The 17,766-nt window shown below is 34.1% G+C and overlaps 1 long non-coding RNA gene across 1 annotated transcript in view; it reads right to left on the reverse strand.

The window, feature by feature from the left end:
* The window catches only part of LOC144579012 (uncharacterized), a 120,780-nt gene extending 120,546 nt beyond the window's left edge, over positions 1 to 234 (reverse strand). Inside the window, exon 1 of the long non-coding RNA XR_013525738.1 lies at positions 97 to 234. This is a non-coding gene — a long non-coding RNA (uncharacterized LOC144579012). The remainder of the gene's footprint in view (positions 1 to 96) is intronic.
* Between the last annotated feature and the right edge of the window lie 17,532 nt (positions 235 to 17,766).

Genomic DNA, 17,766 nt, shown 5'->3' on the forward strand with positions numbered 1-17,766 from the left:
GAGAGACAAAGAGAGAGAGCTCCCATGCTGCCCCGGGGGGTGGGGGGAATCTGAAGGGGATATCCGCACAAGTAGAGAGGGAAAGAAAGCTCCTACCTTGTTGTGGGAGGGGATTCCAGAGAGGAACATCTGTACAGGTAAAGAGGGAGAGACATCTCCCAAGTTGCCGTGGGAGGGGATCTGGAGAAAGAGTCCGCACAGGTAAGGGGCAGCGGGGGTTTTAAAACTTAGAAGTTATTCACACCCCATTCATGTTCTTGTCCAATGAGAGGAGTTCTTTCAAACTTCCTCTGGAGTGATTGACCTTCGACTTTGAAACCGGATTGGCTGTCTGGTGCTCAACTAGAACCCCTCCTCCCAGGGCTTTTTAGACAAAGGAGCACGCCTAGAATTTTAGCTGGGATGTTAGACAAAGAACTCTAGGTTCCCGGATGGGGAGGTGGTTGGAGGCATGGCTCTAGAAAGTTCTTACCTTTGAAACTATTACCCTGTGGACCTGGGAAGAGAAGTTTTTCCTTAACAAAGTCCCACATATTGACCAGTTAACTTCAAGAAGGGTCCTGAATTGATGGAAAAGGTAACTGAATAGCCAAGAAACTTCCAGAGCGATTAGTGAGTTATTTTCCTAGGTTATTATATTCCAAAGGGGATTAATCCCATGTTTTAAATTTGAAAACCCCTCTCATATCTTCCCCTAGAGACACTTATTAACATTTCTAAATAATAAGAACCCAGAGTCTTTCTCACATTTTTTGGAGAGGAGAATTTGCTTACAGTGTGGAGTGTTCAACTTTCTTCCTCAGGAGGAGTGAGGGTACAAGGGTTCCTCTGCTGAATAAACATCTAGACTCTATTTTGGGATTCTCACAGTACAGTCATAAGTAGGTATAGAAAGACATCTGGCTGTCATTAGAGTACCCCAGGGCAAATGGAAATGATGAGGATAGTCCTGAAGTAAGTAATTTTTCACTGTTCCCGAAATAATTTTGTCTATTTTTAAAATAATATTAATAAACATAGATATTAAAATCTTAGGCCATTACCTCTGAGAATCATATGCCTCTAACATCAGGAAGTAAAGAAAGTATCATCGTTTTGCATAAATATCTCTAATTCTCACATTTTTCTTCCCAGTTCTTCCTAGCACAGTCACCTTTATTCCAAAGTCTCTTTGCCTTCATCTGAGGCCCTTGTATGGCATTTCTAACGAGGTCTCCTTATCAGGGAAGAGAGGAAACTGAAGCTTTTGTCTTCTCTGACTCAATTCTCAGTGATTTTCCATACCTAGTTCCTTCTTTCCCCTTTGTCCCCTGACCCCCAAAGTCCTTAAAACGGCTGGAGCATTTTTGGAGGCTCTCTCCACCAGGAGATGACCCGCACATCTGTGCTGATCCTCCTGACCTTGCACTGCACTGCCATTCTATGAAAGAAAAAGGATCAGAGTGAGTTGGCACTTTTTCTGGTTTTAGCCTCTTGCTAAAGCATGACAGTGAGTGAGAAAAAGCTTAATTCTTTTCTTCATGACTAGGTGCTTCAATCAGATACTTAACACTTGATAACCCAGCTCTCTCCATCTCCAGATGCATTTAAGCTTCCCTCAAAAGAAGTGGAATAGTATTTACACTGTGAGAACAAAATATCTGAGACAGGTCTCAGTCGATTTAGAAAGTTTGTTTTAACAAAGCTAAGTATGCACCTGTGACACAGCGTCAGGAAGTCCTGAGGACATATGCCCAAGGTGGTCAAGTATACATTTTAGGGAGACATGAGATGGCAATCAATATATGTAAGACATACATTGGTTCAGTCCCATAAGGTGGGACAAGAGTCAGGGAGAATTCTAGGTCATAGGAAGATAAAAGATAAATGTTGTATTCTTTTGAGTCCTTGATCAGCCTTTCACTGAATACACAATTTAGTCTGGCTCAGTGAATCTGAATTTTTACATACACAACACAGCAGAGGAAGAAATCAGACATTTGTCTCAGGTGAGCATAGAGATAGATGACTTTCTGTCTGCAGCATCTGTGAAGGTAAGCTGTCAGTTTCCATTGCCAGGGTGAAATTCAATGGAATTGTTTTAGAATGAAGGTCTTGAGGCCCACAAGGAATTTTCCTGTGGGCAAATTGTGAGGGAGGTATGTTGCTCTTTTGTCTTTTTAGCTATCTTACTTAGGAATAAAATGGGAGGCAGATTTGCCTGACCTGGCAACCAGCTTGACTTTTCCCTTGGCTTAGTTACATTGAGATCCTGAGATTTAATTTTCTTTCACAATGTCAAACATATACGTTTCCATCATTGATCACAGAAGAGAGAAATACTCTCTTAGATCCCCTGTGATTGCCTCTCCAACCCAGCCAATCAGCACTCCCCACTTCTCTAGCCCATCCCCACTAAATTATCCTTAAAGATTCTTATCCCCCAATGCTCAGGGAGACCGATCTGAGTACAAATGAAACACCTTCACAACCTCTCTGTGTGAATTACTCTTTCTCCGTTGCAATTCCCCTGCCTTGATAAGTCAGGTCTGTCTAGGCAGCAGCAAGGTGAACCTGTTGGGCAGTCACGAAGCCACATAAAGTCATTTACAGTATTTTGGTATCTTAGTATGCCAAAATAGATTGTCTTTAGAATATCTGCAGGGATCATTAATGTTATATCAGAGAAATGTGATGCTTTAAATTTATAAATTAACATGTTTGTGATAGAAAAATGACAAAATGCAGAAAACCGTAAGGAGCTAGTATCATTCAGCGATAAATTCCATCTCTTTGTTATGTGAGTGTGTTTATGCATATGTGAATATGCAATGTTTTATACAAAGCATGATTTGAATCAAAGTGATATAGTTTTGCATACCATGTTACTTAATTTTGTCATCGAAAATTTATGAAATGCACTCAATATGCCATTTCCACAAGTCATAAAAAATTATTTAGAACCACAGTTTTTAAACTGCAAAATATTATCTCATTAGAAATATTCAACCTAATATGTTTAAAAATTCCATTGTAGAAATAGACTAAACTCTCTCCACATTATGAAAATGTTCAATAATTATATTTGAAGATACATTTTAAAATATTTATCCAAAATAGATTCTAACAATTGAAAATGTTGTATCAAATAATATAAATATATTTAATATTTTTATACATAATCAACAACTAGCTTTGTAAATACGTACACCAATTCAGACTTTCAATGAAGGCACAAATATAATCAAAAATGATTGCCAAAATATTTTTTACCTCCCCCAACTTTATATATGAGAATGTTCATTTCACTGTTTTTATCTCATTATTAGAAAGAATTTTTTTTCAGTTTTTTATGTGAATTGTATTTTTTCACATAATAATCTATATCCAATTAATGGAACTCCTGGATTTATGAGAGCTACCTATGTGGGTCCATTTAATTCATTTTTAAAAAAATATTTGTTAAATCTACATTTTTCTCCCAGACAATTCTCACTGTTTGGCACCAGAGAGCTATATCTGACTGAATGCAAACATGTCCTCTGGAATATTAAAAGACACTTTAACCTCAAAATGACCAAAACTCAATTGATTTTTTTTACTATATGTTTGAGCAAAACTCTGAATTTTATATTTTGAAGATTCCCCTATAGCTATCTCCCATGGGGAAAACCTGATTATTGCCCTTAACTTCTTTCTCTTCTTTACACTTTGTAACTCACTTTCACTTATCCTTTTCGTTTTACCTTCACGCAAACTATCTTAAATTATCCTCTTATAATTTCTTGTTGGATAACTTTGCCCAGCATAATGTCTGTGAAAAGTATAGTAGATATTTAATTAAAATGTGTTAATTTCATTAAACAATTAAAATCTTCTTGCATGTGGTCTCTTGTTCTAATAAAATAAAAGAGATAGGGCCATGTCAAACTCTGCCTACAAAATGCACTATTTTATTCAATGATATCTGGACATGAACCAATTTTTTTTTTTTAGCAAAGCTTATTTGGCTCATTATTTTTCCTCTGTTTACCCTCCAACCTTATTCTTGTACACTTTGCCTTATGCATAATGTACCTTCAGTCAGTCTGAGACTTTTTTCATGCTTCTCTAGCCTGATTTTCTATCTGTTACTCTCAACTAAATGCTAACCTACCTGCTAAATGCTGCTAAGTGGAACACTGGACCCTCAATGATGCTGAATCTACTGAATCCCCAAAAGGATTGTTGGAAAGCAGATGAGGTTCTCAAGGAGATTGTGTTTTGAATATATCTCGAAAATTAGAGCATTCTGAGGTAACAACTTAATACATATATGATGAAAATGTATGAAGGAAAGCAGTGTAAAAATTACATTATGACAGGGAAAAATAAAGAATAAAAGTTAATCTGATTTATGTTCATGCCCACATGAAACAGAAGCACAGATCTTGCAGAGGTCTATGTCCTCAACTTTAGGTCCTCCCTATATTCTCCACCAGATTTGAGATCTATCCCTCTCCCCAACACACATATAAAATGTAAACAAAACTTTATTTTGACACGGTTACTCTATATAGAGTTATTGTGCTGGGTTATTCTGTCTGTAAACATGTACTTTCTCTTTGAAATGATTGCTACTTTAAAAACCATAAACATTGTTGAAACTAATTAAAGTTGATTATCTATGTAACTGATAAATAATACTAGAGAAGCTGAGATATGAACATAGCGCCAGAGATACACAAAAGAAGAAACAATGTTAGGAGTATAATTTAAATTTATCTAATTCATTCAACTTGAACATTTGTATTCTAACATTTCACCAGCCTTTATTAAGGTTTATGAAATACTTTTTAAACAGCTAGCATTTTCCAGGTACTAAGATGGGCTCTAGGAACAAAAATTCCAAGAAAACATAGCACATACACTCAAATACATTTTGAAGAGGAAAAGATTGGCAAATAAATACTTAAATCTGAAGAACTCTAAGATAATTTGAGGATGTTAAAACACTAGGAGTACAAAAGTTATGTGACTCAGAAAAAAAGCATACTGATGGATATGATCTTTAAGTTGAGTTTTTTAAATGAATTGGAAAAACGAAGTGGCTGGATGAAGAAGGGAGAAAGGGTCATCCAGGAGGAAATAAAACGTGTAAAGACACTAAAATGAAAATGATTACTGGAGTCTAATCACATTGTCATCATCCTAGTGCTGTTGTCACAGAATACCTGAGACTGAATACTTTATAGCAAACACAAATTTATTGGTTCACAGTCCTGAGACTGAGAAATCAAAGGTCAAGTTATCAACAAGTTTGGTGTCTGGGGGAAGGTTGGATTCTCACATGGTAGAAGACAGAAGAGCCAAGCAGCAAAAGGGATCTGAATTTACTCTTTCATAATAGCATTAATCCCACTCATAATGGCAGTACTCTCATGGCCCTACTATGTCTGAAAGTTCCCACATCTTAATATTGTTACAGTGGCAATTAACTTTCAACATGAGTATGGGCAATCAACTTGTTTCACATGTTTGGACAACATTCAAAACATAGCAGTCATGTACCATATGTGTATTATAGTGTTCATATTGAAAGAAGTCCTTAAAGTTTTATATACAGAAAGGTCATGATTCAATTTGTATCGAAGAAGAAAAGGGTGATAGAATAGATTTAAAAACTGACAAATTTTTAGGAGTTTGAGACCAGCCTGTTCAACATAGTAAAACCCCATCTCTACTAAAAATACAAAAATTAACCAGGCATGGTTGTGGGTACCTGTAATCACAGCTACTCAGGAGGCTGAGGCAGGAGAATTGCTTAAACCCAGGAGGTGGAGGTTGCAGTGAGCAGAGATCACACCATTGCACTCTAGCCTGGGCCACAAGGGGAAACTCCATCAAAAAATAATTGCAAGTTTAAATCCTAAAAACAAGTAGGAAATCATAAATTAGGGAGAAATTAAAATTAGGTAGTGGCAAGAAAATGGAAAGGAAAGCACATATATTAGCATTATTCAGGCGTTCCTCTGTTGGATGTTAGTAGTATTCATTAATATGATTTGTGCTCAGAGATGTTATTTTTGTTGGAAACAAATGATTGGTGCCAAAAAGAAGGACAAGTACTCAGGCAATAAGTTTTCTCAATGAGGCAATTTACTTTTGCAGAAGGGTGTAGCTTGTGCCAGTCATGATCACAAGAGCACACCAACCTGGGTAGGGCAGAGGTTTTTATCCCTAATGCAGTTCCTAGCACTTCTGTGTCCTTTCCCCATTGGTTGGGGTTAAACCATCAAAATCTAAGCTAACTTGATTGGCTAAGGTTTATAACTAAATGGGGTCTATTAGGCAGGAAGGAAGAGGGACTGTCTAGTACTAGGTGGGAAGGCATAGCTGGACTTGTCTGGTGTGGCAAAGGAGCACAACAAAGGTGGGAAGGTTGTTTATGGAACAGTTAGCTAGGAGAAAAGGAAGTTGGTTTTAAAAAAAAAAAAAGAACATGGCTCTAAAGCTTTTTGAAGAGGAATTTATCATCTCTGACACTTTTTTTTTTTTGACATGGAGTTTCGCTCTTGTTATGCATGCTGGACTGCAATGGCATGATCTCGACTCACCACAACCTCCACCTCCTGGGTTCAGGCAATTCTCCTGCCTCAGCCTCCTGAGTAGCTGGGATTACAGGCATGCACCACCATGCCCAGCTAATTTTTTGTATTTTTAGTAGAGACGGGGTTTCACCATGTTGACCAGATTGGTCTCAATCCCTTGACCTTGTGATTCACCCATCTCGGCCTCCCAAAGTTCTAGGATTACAGGTGTGATCTGACACTTCTTAATCCTATCTCTAGTTCAGAATTTTCTTTGACTAGAAATAAATTGTAAGCAGTTCTCCTTATTAATTGATAGGGTAATAATTATTTACTCTAAACATAATTCCTTAGTAGAAAATATGGCTTTTTCTTTAAGTATAGAGTCAACTTATTTTTATAGACTATGGGAATGTCTTATTTCTATATTACTTTCTGAAAATTGGCCTTAAGAAATGTAAAATGTACAGCATAGTTAGCCCCTTAAAGAATAAGGAGGAGATAAACTGCACTGGAATTCTTATTAGATAATTAGAGCACTACAGATTCTGAAATAATTTTTAAAATGTTATATAAGAAAAGATTTAGAACATTATCTATTCTAATTGCTTGACATTCATACTAAATTCCCTATCTCCCATAGTTGGTATTAGAATGTATAGAACAAATTTTAGATGATCAAAATTTCAGGTCTTACGCTCTGCTTGTAATAGATTTCAAAGGGTCACAAAAGCTGTTGTTCGCTTCTGTAAGTTCTTGTCTTTCAATCATATGTTGTTCTATAATAATGAGAATAATCAAAATTATGTGTTTATGGTAAATATTTCCAATTTTCTGTTTTTTAATAAAGGATTTTATCATATATTTCTAAATATCATCATAAAAGAAAAGAATTGAGCTTTAATAATAATTAGAAAATGTCATCTTAGTAAATATCTGACATTTATCATTATAATTCTAGGTCTGTGAATATTATCAGTGAGGTTGTTTCAAGCAAATAATAAGAAACAGTAAAAGGAGAACATTTTGGCTTTCTAGATTTCACAGTTTTTATTTTTTTTTTACTTGGTTATCAATGATTTCTAGAAACCATTTACAAAATATTGACTCAGTCAAATACATGCAACGTTTTAGAATATTGCTGATGCCTATAGGGATATTAGCAATATTTTATTTCTATAAGATAAGTTTGCTTTGGGAAAATTTGAAATTATGAGAGTTTGCTGATCTACTTTTATTTTTCATTTAACACAAGCACACACACACACACACGCATAAGCAAACACAAAACAAATGCAGTTTTTAAAAAATAAAATCACATGTTAAATGTATCTCAAATGACTACCTGCCAGATATTATAGGATGCATCTACTTTTTTCCTCCACCCCATATACTCTTTATTAGTTTATCATCTCAACCTGGGAGAGATTTATCTTATCTCAATATGAATAGTATTGGTTTAATACTATTCATATTTGTTAAATAATATTCATGTTGTCAAATAGTATTTATTAAATACTATTAATATTTCCTGGTACTGTTCAAAATGGCCTTACTTGTATTCTCATCGGTATAAAGAAACAGCCAGCACATGTAACTACACTGGCACATTTTGCTATCCTGAGGTGCCTTCTGATGCACATTCTTCCTGTATATAGAAAGGATAGAAAGTAGAGTCAATGTTTTGTTAAGAATACAGAACAAAAAATAAATAAATAAACACAGAACGAATAAAAACAGATATTCCACCATCCTGTTCTCCAGCTTGTTTTAAACTATATATTCTAGAATATCTATTTTGTGTGTGCACTATATGAAAACTTCTTTAATTAAACCCATAGAACATTTCCCAGAAATCTATTTTCTTTTCCTTTCAGTCTAAATAACATGCATGAAAGAAAAGAGAGTAAAAAGTGTGTGGAGGAAAGAAAGTAGAGATGACAGAATTACATTTCTTTTCACTTGAATCACAGAACTTACCCAGTTTACCATATTTTCAAGTGTCTTGTATCTTAATTTTTTCTTAATTTAAGGCACAGTTCAGCAATTATTTTCTTAAAGGATTAGGTGACAATAAGGCAGGCTTTGGTGGCATTACAATCAACTTTTCCATTCTGCCATGGTAGAGCAAACATAGAGATTATACACAAATGACTCAATATGATTATGTTCCAATAAAACCTGACTTGCAAAAGCATACGGTGGACTAGTTTTCCCCATGGGCCATATTTTCTAACTGCCATTTGAGGTCACTTATGTCTACTTCATCTGCATAGTGAAAGGAATAATTTCTAGAACCAAAGGGGCCTTTGATTCAGGCCAGTCACTAGACCAGTAGTGATAAGGTAGACATTTTCAAACTTAACTGGACAGCTAGAGCTAGCTGACTATGGCTGAAGAACTCATCTAGCATATTTACCACAATCTCAGTATTTGGAAAAGTGCTTAATGTATTTGTGTTAAATAAGTGAAGATACTTTGTTTAGAAATAGGACAATAATCTCCAACCCAACTACTACAAAAGAATACCAAAGTAGCCATTAAATGCAAACAAATACCTTTGGTCTCATATGTATTTCAAATAGAACTTTCCTTTTATGTAATTCTGCTATTTAAGAAATTAAGCATAAAATAAACATATATGTCTTTATTAGAAGACATATATTCCATTTAAAATATATTATATATTTTCAATATATCCAATATATTTCACACTTTATATAATTTTTATGCCAATGATAAAAATGTATTTGTTCATGTGAACAAAATAACTACATGGAATTATTGTGATGTCCCTTTGCTACCCTGGAATTAACCCCCAGTTCATTCCTTCTGAAAATAACTGTTCACTCTTTTCTTTTGAATGACCATCTTCATCTGGGAAGAATATGCTCAGTTGTCTTTAACAGTTATTGTTTTGGCAATAGAAATGCTGCTAGTTCAGGCAAGTGACATAGGGGAGAAGTGTCTGTTAGGGATATTTCTGGAAAGTTTCTCAATTCTAAAAAAAGTGAGAAGTCATGAATCTTCATATTTTTCTACTACCATGTGCAGTTGAATATAATATCTGGACTTGCTGCTGAATTTTAACCCATAAGAAGATAAATCTTAGGATGAAGCTAAAATGCTTAGAATGGCAACATGTAAACTTGGATACACAAGGCTCCTGGCAACAATACAAGTTGAGCCAGGGACTACTCTATTGACAGACATCTTGTTATGTGAGGTAATAAACTCTTTTGATGTTACTGCTTGCAGCCTTAAACACCTTAACTTATCCACAAGACTTTATCTTCAACAAAGCAGAAGTCTGTTTTCTCATGACATTAAATGTTTTATGATGGCGTCATTGGCACATTTATGAGAGCTTTGAATTATAAAAGTAGAACTAATATCAGATAAAGAATGTAGAATAGGAAATAAGCAGTAGAGCTCAGAAAATGGAGATTTCAGAACTTAAGATACAAGTTAAAATTATCTAACTCAATTGTGAATACAATGAGAATGCAGTTATAAATATCGAAAGGTGAAAAACATATCTTGTAGTTTTTGATGGAAGCTGATTATGTGCATGTGCACACATGTACACACACATACACACACACACACATATATATAGAATACATATACACATGAAAAGATGCTTACCATCATTAGTAGTTGAGGAAATGCAAAGTAAGACCACAGTATGAAACCATTAGCAACAATTAGAATGTCTTCAATTAAAAGACTGGCAGTATCAATTGTTGACACTTTATGTGATAAAACTGGAAATCTCCTGTACTACTGGTAAAGATTATAAATAATACAACTGCCTTGGGTAATACTTTGGGAGTTTCACAAAATATTAACATCAATTTACCATGTTGTTTAAGATAAAAGAAATACTCATATAAAATCTTGAACACAAATGTATATAGCACTTTATTTGTAGTAATTTGTAGAAGCTAAAACTGAAAAACAATGCAAAGGTAAAGGCAAAATAAACTTTGGTATAGTCATACAATGGACTGTTATTACTAATAACAAAAAATGAGCTGTTTATGAAAACAAGAATAGAGATGAATCAGAAACTAATTATGCGAACCTGTTAGTTTACAAGTGAGAAAACCTCAGACCCTTCAGTTTCTTGACATAGGCAAATCTAAGTAAACATAAAAACATAGAGATGAATCTCTGAAATTAGTATTTTATTTAAGAATAAAGAATCTCAATTAAGGACATACATGCAGACTAGTGCCCTTTAATATGTTCATAAAACAAAGAGGCATTTAGAAGTTTTACAAAAAGGAGAAATGCTATATATTGCCCTTTGAGAAAGTTTATTGACACTAGTAAGGGTCTGGGGAGCTAACAAGTTTAGATTGGTGAGTGATGGAGGTAGATAAATTAGTCTTAGAGTTATGCAGTTAGTCATTTCAGCAGCTATTAGATGAAACCGATTTCAGATTACAAAAGGCAGTTTCAGCAGGGAGGCTTGCAGAGAATTACATTTTTGGGAAAATGTTCTGAGTCTCAAGTGCTTTTACCTTCTTGCTTTTTCAACTCTGTTTTAGTTAAGTATCACAAGAATGATTCAATACTTATGATCAACTTTTACATACAAATACACCAACTTATACAATTATAAGTTGGTGTATTTGTATGTAAAAGTTGTAACAACAACTTACACAATTTTGCATTTTGCATATGTGCAGTTTGTCAATTACATCCTAATAAAGCAGTTAATACAAATGTATTAAATCTATCTACACATTCAGATGATTCCAAATATTTCCAAAAAGTTGAGTTTTCTTAGAAACATTGTTAAAAACTTCCATAGACATATTCTTTGTCAGTTTGCTCCCTCAAATACATTTTGATATAAATATGGTATACATGTTTTTCTTGCAATCAATTTTATCATAGTTGTTCTTTTTTTAGAATTTTTTAGAATAATCTGGTTTCTAAGTAACAGTATATTACTTTAAAAACTCTATGCAAGTTAAGGAAATTTACTTACAGTAAACTCAATTTGTTGCAATTAACATAAAAGTATATTGCATAAATTGAAAACAAATTTTGGGGGTATTAATATCAAAGAAATATTATTTAAATTTTTCTTGTAGTTGTAGCAACAACTATGCTGCCATAACACTGCCCCTGTCCATTAAAATTAAAATCATCTGCATGTTGATGGACATTGGAAAAGTGTATAAAATGGTAATAATATATTTATATCAAGACAGTTTTGTGTAGATATAAATTTATAGAATACTATATGCAGGATGATATTGTTAAATAAACATAAATCAAACGTTTTTTGTCTTTGATAATTATTTGGTGACTATTCATATTGGTTTCAAGAAAATTATTAAGAGGAATTAAGTGTAAATTTTTGTAAACTTTTCCACAATTCAACCAAATAAGCATTGACAAGAAAACACAAGATTTATAAATGTATAGTTTTTGTTTTACATTTTCATAACCTAGCCATTACTGATAACATTTGGATATATACATAATGCATTTTTTACAAATGCACTCATGACATATGTCCAAATTTGTTTAATATGTACCATGGAGGAAAACATATTCAATAAGAGGACTATCTGTCTCTTGTATTAAAATTCCAGGCCAAAATTTTTACTATATAGCTACATCATGGTCAGATAATAAAAACTATTTTTAATATGCTGAGACAAAAATGATTGTAAAACATCTGTGCCAGAGGTTTGATTTCCTATGACACAAATTGATTGCATTTCTTCTTAAATCGAGAAGTCATTTGAGACAAAACATATGTGCAACATTAATTTGTCAATGTCTCATGTCATGCACTCAATCTAAAGCTACAAGTAATTTTTCAAATTTTGAATCTGTCTATGATATTATTAACTAGGTTTTATATTGTATAGGCAATTACTTTTTTGAATGCTTAATACATATTTCTTAAAATTTTTTTCTTTTATCCTATACTTCTAAGATGTATACAATTTAAATATTAAGTTAATACCTAATCTAAAAAGTGTTTTAGTATTTGTGTTTTGCAGCTCTCCAAATTTATAAGCTCAGATTTTGTTTAAAATTATGAAACTTCTGTTCTACTTTTAATTCAGATTTTAGGTAATGACTTTTATTGATTAATTTTGACTCATAAAATTCACTATGCCTTTGCTAGTAATATCTTTTAAGAGTGTTCACTTTATTACCTTTAAAGTTATTGTGCAGAGAAGAACCTTTACTTTTTTTATGCAACAGTGAATTGCAATGCCATTCCTCTTTCTCGTCCCTCCTCCTCTTCCTCCTTCTCCTCTTCTTTTATTCTTCTTCTCTTTTTACTGCAATGGTCCCAGTAATAGTTTCCACATCTTCAGTTGATTCTGCCTCAGAAGTATGCATTTATTTTAATATTTAAAAGTGTTTACACTTAATTTGTAAGCTAAAAATATGAATTAAGCTATATTATGTTGTAGGTAGAACAGCAATCTTCCAATATGGCCATATCCTAATCTCCAGAAACTATAATCATGTAAAGTTACATAGTATACTTGGGTTTCCAAAGACTATCCTCACTTTCAGTAATCATTAAGAGTAGAACTCATGGGACTCATTAACTGTTATGCTCCTGCTTACATTTTATAACAGGAAAATAACACAGATTAAAATCAGCAAAGCAAAAAGGTGCAAAAGGTATAGTTCAGAAAAAATTAAGCCCTAGGTCCTAGGTGTCTCCTCACAGAGGAGTCTCACAGGACACATTTAATTCACCCAGCAATGATGTGTAGCAACACATTTTAAATGCTGCCCACAAGGGAAGCTCTCCTGAACCTTGAGTCCAGGAATTTTTTCAGGGAGGTCACTCACATTGGCATACAGTGCCTGCATGACTCACCTCATCTGCTCAGATTCCTGACGTCCAGAGTAAAAATAACTGTTCCCCATAAATTCATATTTTTAGTATAAAACGTGATCAAATTAGGATAGCGTGAGCCAATGTCAAAAGCATACAAATACATTCATATCGGGTAGAACAGTCCATAGAATTCAAGAGCTGTTTCCAGGAACCAGTCAGGGGCCAGTTCTTAAAGCAAGCCTCTCTTGACAGTGTGCAGGGTGTGAGCCAACCCGGGCTGAGTTCATCTTTTTCTAGATATATGATAATAGGAAATTAAGGTAGCAGTTGAAGTCAAGGTTGAGGTGGAAAGATTATTGCGTATTATCTGGGTAGGCCCAAAGTAATCACTATTGTTCTTCACTGGAAAAGGGAGGCAGAAGAGAACCAGATAATCAGTAGGATGAGAAGAACGAATACTAATGCTGCTGCCTCAGAATATAGTGGAATAGAGTCATGAGCCAAGGAATGTGGATGCCCCCTAGAATCTTAAATAGGAAAGAAATGGATTGTGCCCTAGAGACTCCACAAGAAGTTTAGCATCATCACTGATACCTTCACCACAGCCCAGTGAGAACCATTTTGGACTTCTGGCCTCTAACACTGTAAGATAATAAGTTTATGTTATCTTCAGCCACCAAGTGTGTGGTAGTTTGGTGCCGCAGAAATATAAAACTAATATATAGTATAATTAAAGTAAAGGGCATTTTGATTCAAAATTGTTATTTATATATGTATCACTGATTCATGCTGCCTACATGAGATTTCAAATTAGTTTGTTAAAATCTTACATCATTGTGCAGGAAAAAATTATTCTATCCGAATCCTTTTTTTGGACAGCAATTAGTTTAGCTATGTTTATGTTAAAAATTTGGTTTCTCAATAGTAGTAAGAGCATATCAAGTGTTCAATACCTACACGTGGCTAGTTGCAACAATGTTAACTGACACAATAGATTACTATGAGGAAAAACTGTAAAAGCCTTTGAAATGGACCAAAGAAAATTACTGGTAACTAGACATATAGGCATTGTCTAGGGCATCCTCTCTGGTCATCTTTGCCTTTCACTGTATGAGCTAATTTACAACTCTATAAATTCTATAAAACTGATAACACAAACAAAGCAAATGCAAATGAACTTTCCTGTGGCAGGCAATTTTATAGGTTTGCAGCTATTTCTAAATTTATGTCAATCTACTTTTTAAAAAATATTTGTGGGTCTTTGGATTATCCTTTGAGCCCCTTGTGATATCTTACTGGTGCCATCATTAATTAGCGAGATAAATAATGTTTCTAACATAAAATTATTGTATTTTTATGTTATAATTTTTCTTTAAAAAATCCTTTTACTAATATATAAATGGAATTAGAATTTACTTAGAAAAAAAAATGACAGAACATGAATTTTATTCCTTTTGAACTGCCCCAAGAAATTAAACTGTCTCTGAAGCCAAAATAAAGCTCAGTGCAACTAGCCACAATTAAAACATGACATTTTCTTATTTCAAATACAGAATGATATAGACATCTTCAGGATCAATACAACCAAAAGAAAAGAAAAGACTTTTTTGGAGAGTTGAGTCTTCTGTGCTATGAGCACTGATATTCATAAATAGAGCAGTGTATTTTATTTCCTGTTACAAAGAAGCATAATTAGTGCATGAAACTGTAAAGCATATTGTATTCATTTCCTAGGACTGCTAAAAAAAAATTACCACATACCAGGTGGCTTAAAAAACAGAAATTTATTGTCTCACAGTTTTGGAGACTGTAAGTTCAAGAATAAAGTGTTGGTAGGTTTCTCTCCTTTTGAGTTTTGTGAAGAAAAATCTTTTTCAATCCCCTTTCCTAGCTTTTGCTGCTTTTCATGTTCCCATGTTTCTGCTGCATCATTCTGATCTCTGTCTTCATCTGCACATGGTGCTCTCCTTGTGTGTACTTGTCTCTAAATGTCCCTTTTTAAATAAAGACACAAGTCATATTGGATTAAGGGCTCAACTATTCAGGAATGACTTTATCATAACTAATTAGTTCTGCAATGATGCTATTTCCAAATAAGGTCAGATTCTGAATGAAGTACTAGGAGTTAAAAGTTCAACATATATCAGTTTTATGTGGATATGTTAGTACATTCTGGCATTGCTATAAAGAAATACCTGCGACTGGGTACTTTATGAAGAAGAGGGGTTTAATTGGTTCACAGTTCTGTTGACTGTACAGGAAGCAGATGCTGGCATCTGCTTGGCTTCTAGGGAGGCCTCAGGAAATTTTTAATTCTGGCAGAAGTCGAAGGGGGAACAGGCACATCACACAGCCAGAAAAGGAGCAAGGGGTGCCACACTTTAAACAATCAGATCTTGCAAGAACTCCCTATCATGAGAACAGCACCAAGTGGATAGTGCTAAACCATTTATTAGAAATCCACCCCCATCCAATCGCCTCCCACCAGGCCCCACTTCCAATACTGAGTACTACAATTCTTCATGAGATTTGAGTGGGAATACATATCTAAACTATATCAGGAGACACAATTTAACCCATAATGCGTAAAACATAGAAGAGTCTACCAAATATTCGCCTGTGTATGGTAAAAATTCACTCATAATCTATCAAAAAATAATTATTGTTGACATATGAGTTATTTATATTTTGAGTTGTGCTATGATATATTAGTGTTACATTAACCAAAGATACACTTTTTTTTCTTTATATGCACTTTATGGCCTTTTTAAAATACAGTACTATGATATTTTGAAAACTGTTTCATAAAGATGCTTTAATGGCTCCATAGACACATTTGTTTAGCCAGTTGCCTATTGCTGGATGTTTTTGCTGTTTCTAGAATTTATATTATATAAATATTATTCAAAACTACATTATTTATATATTTCTGTACCTTTGATAATTTTTTCAGAAAACTATGCTCACAGAGAGTGGAATGACTTAGACAATAACATTTTAGAGCTTATGAATATTATATGACACTTATTGAGTATATCTGATAGACCAGGCCTCAATCTAAGCACTTAATGGAAATTAAAGTGTTTAGCATCACAGTGTCCTCATTAGGTGCATAGTATTTCTACCATTTCAACTCCTCAGGCATGGAAACTGGGAGGTTCAGTAATTTGCTCAGGATCATGGGGCAAGTATGCAACAGTGTTGGACATTTTCTGCACCAAAAACTCACCTATTTCTAAGGAATTCAACGACTTTATTGATTTCATACATATTGCTGGGTTGTGTTGATGACTGTTGTGAAACTTCAGTTCTTGTCTTCTTAGTTTAAAAGAGTTTTAGAGATACACAGTAAGGAGATGCAGCATAGAGCCATTTATTGCAAAGGAAAAGGAATACTCTGAAAGCTTGGTGCAGAATAGACAGTATACTCTGAGAAAGATGATTCAGAGCATGCTGCTCCTAAGCATGAGACAGTGTTGACTGCTTCTGGCAAAACTCCCCTTGTGTGAGTCTTACATGATTATTCAGAAGGAGTGGAAAGAGGTGTTACTAGTAAGCATGTTTTGAGTGGTCCTCTGTGGACACAAGCACAATAGCTGTACATGCTTGTTCATACATTGCATGTCTTAACACGTTAAATCTACACCCAGGGATGTGTTTTGACTATTATAATAAGCAAAGTTTCAGTCTAAGGACAGGTAAAATCAAAATGTGCATGCTTTCTACAGGGGAAATTCCTTACTGGAGATAGCTTTGCTTGAATGAGCTTGACAGATGCAAATGCTGGGCTTTTTGGATTGACTGCGTGGTCTCCATGATTGCCATATCCTGAGAACATGGTTGACTATCCTGCCTCAGTTTCACTTTAGAATATGTATTGAATTACTTCCCTGTTAGGTAAGTCCTAATGACCAAATTTTCCAGCATCTTCAAAAAAGTTAATATACTTTATATAATTGTAAATTTCAAGGATAAAAAAATTATACTATAGACTCCTGTATTTCTTTGATGAATTTTGAAAATTCAAAAAAATTGTATACATTTATATAACTTATATTTTTCAATTATCAACTATCAGTTACTGGCTTGCAATTTTTATAATGCCATAAAATTGTAAAATAAGGCAGGGTTTTCTAAAAGCATTAGTTTCATTCTCAAAATTTAGTTTTTGATGCCTACTAACAATTATCTGGTTGTTCTCAGGCAAATTTCAGGTTGTGGTGAGCTTACCTATATCAACCGTTCTCAAAATTGACATCTTTACCACCTTTCCCACAAAAATTCCACATTTTTTGTGTATTCTCTTCTTTCAGAATCTTGTAACTAGCCAAATACAAAGCAAAGCAGAAAAATTAGTTCCCTTCTTAGCAGACTATTCTACCA

The sequence above is a fragment of the Callithrix jacchus genome, chromosome 1 (genome assembly GCF_049354715.1).
Source record: "Callithrix jacchus isolate 240 chromosome 1, calJac240_pri, whole genome shotgun sequence".
In the NCBI taxonomy this organism is placed as follows: Eukaryota; Metazoa; Chordata; class Mammalia; order Primates; family Cebidae; genus Callithrix; species Callithrix jacchus.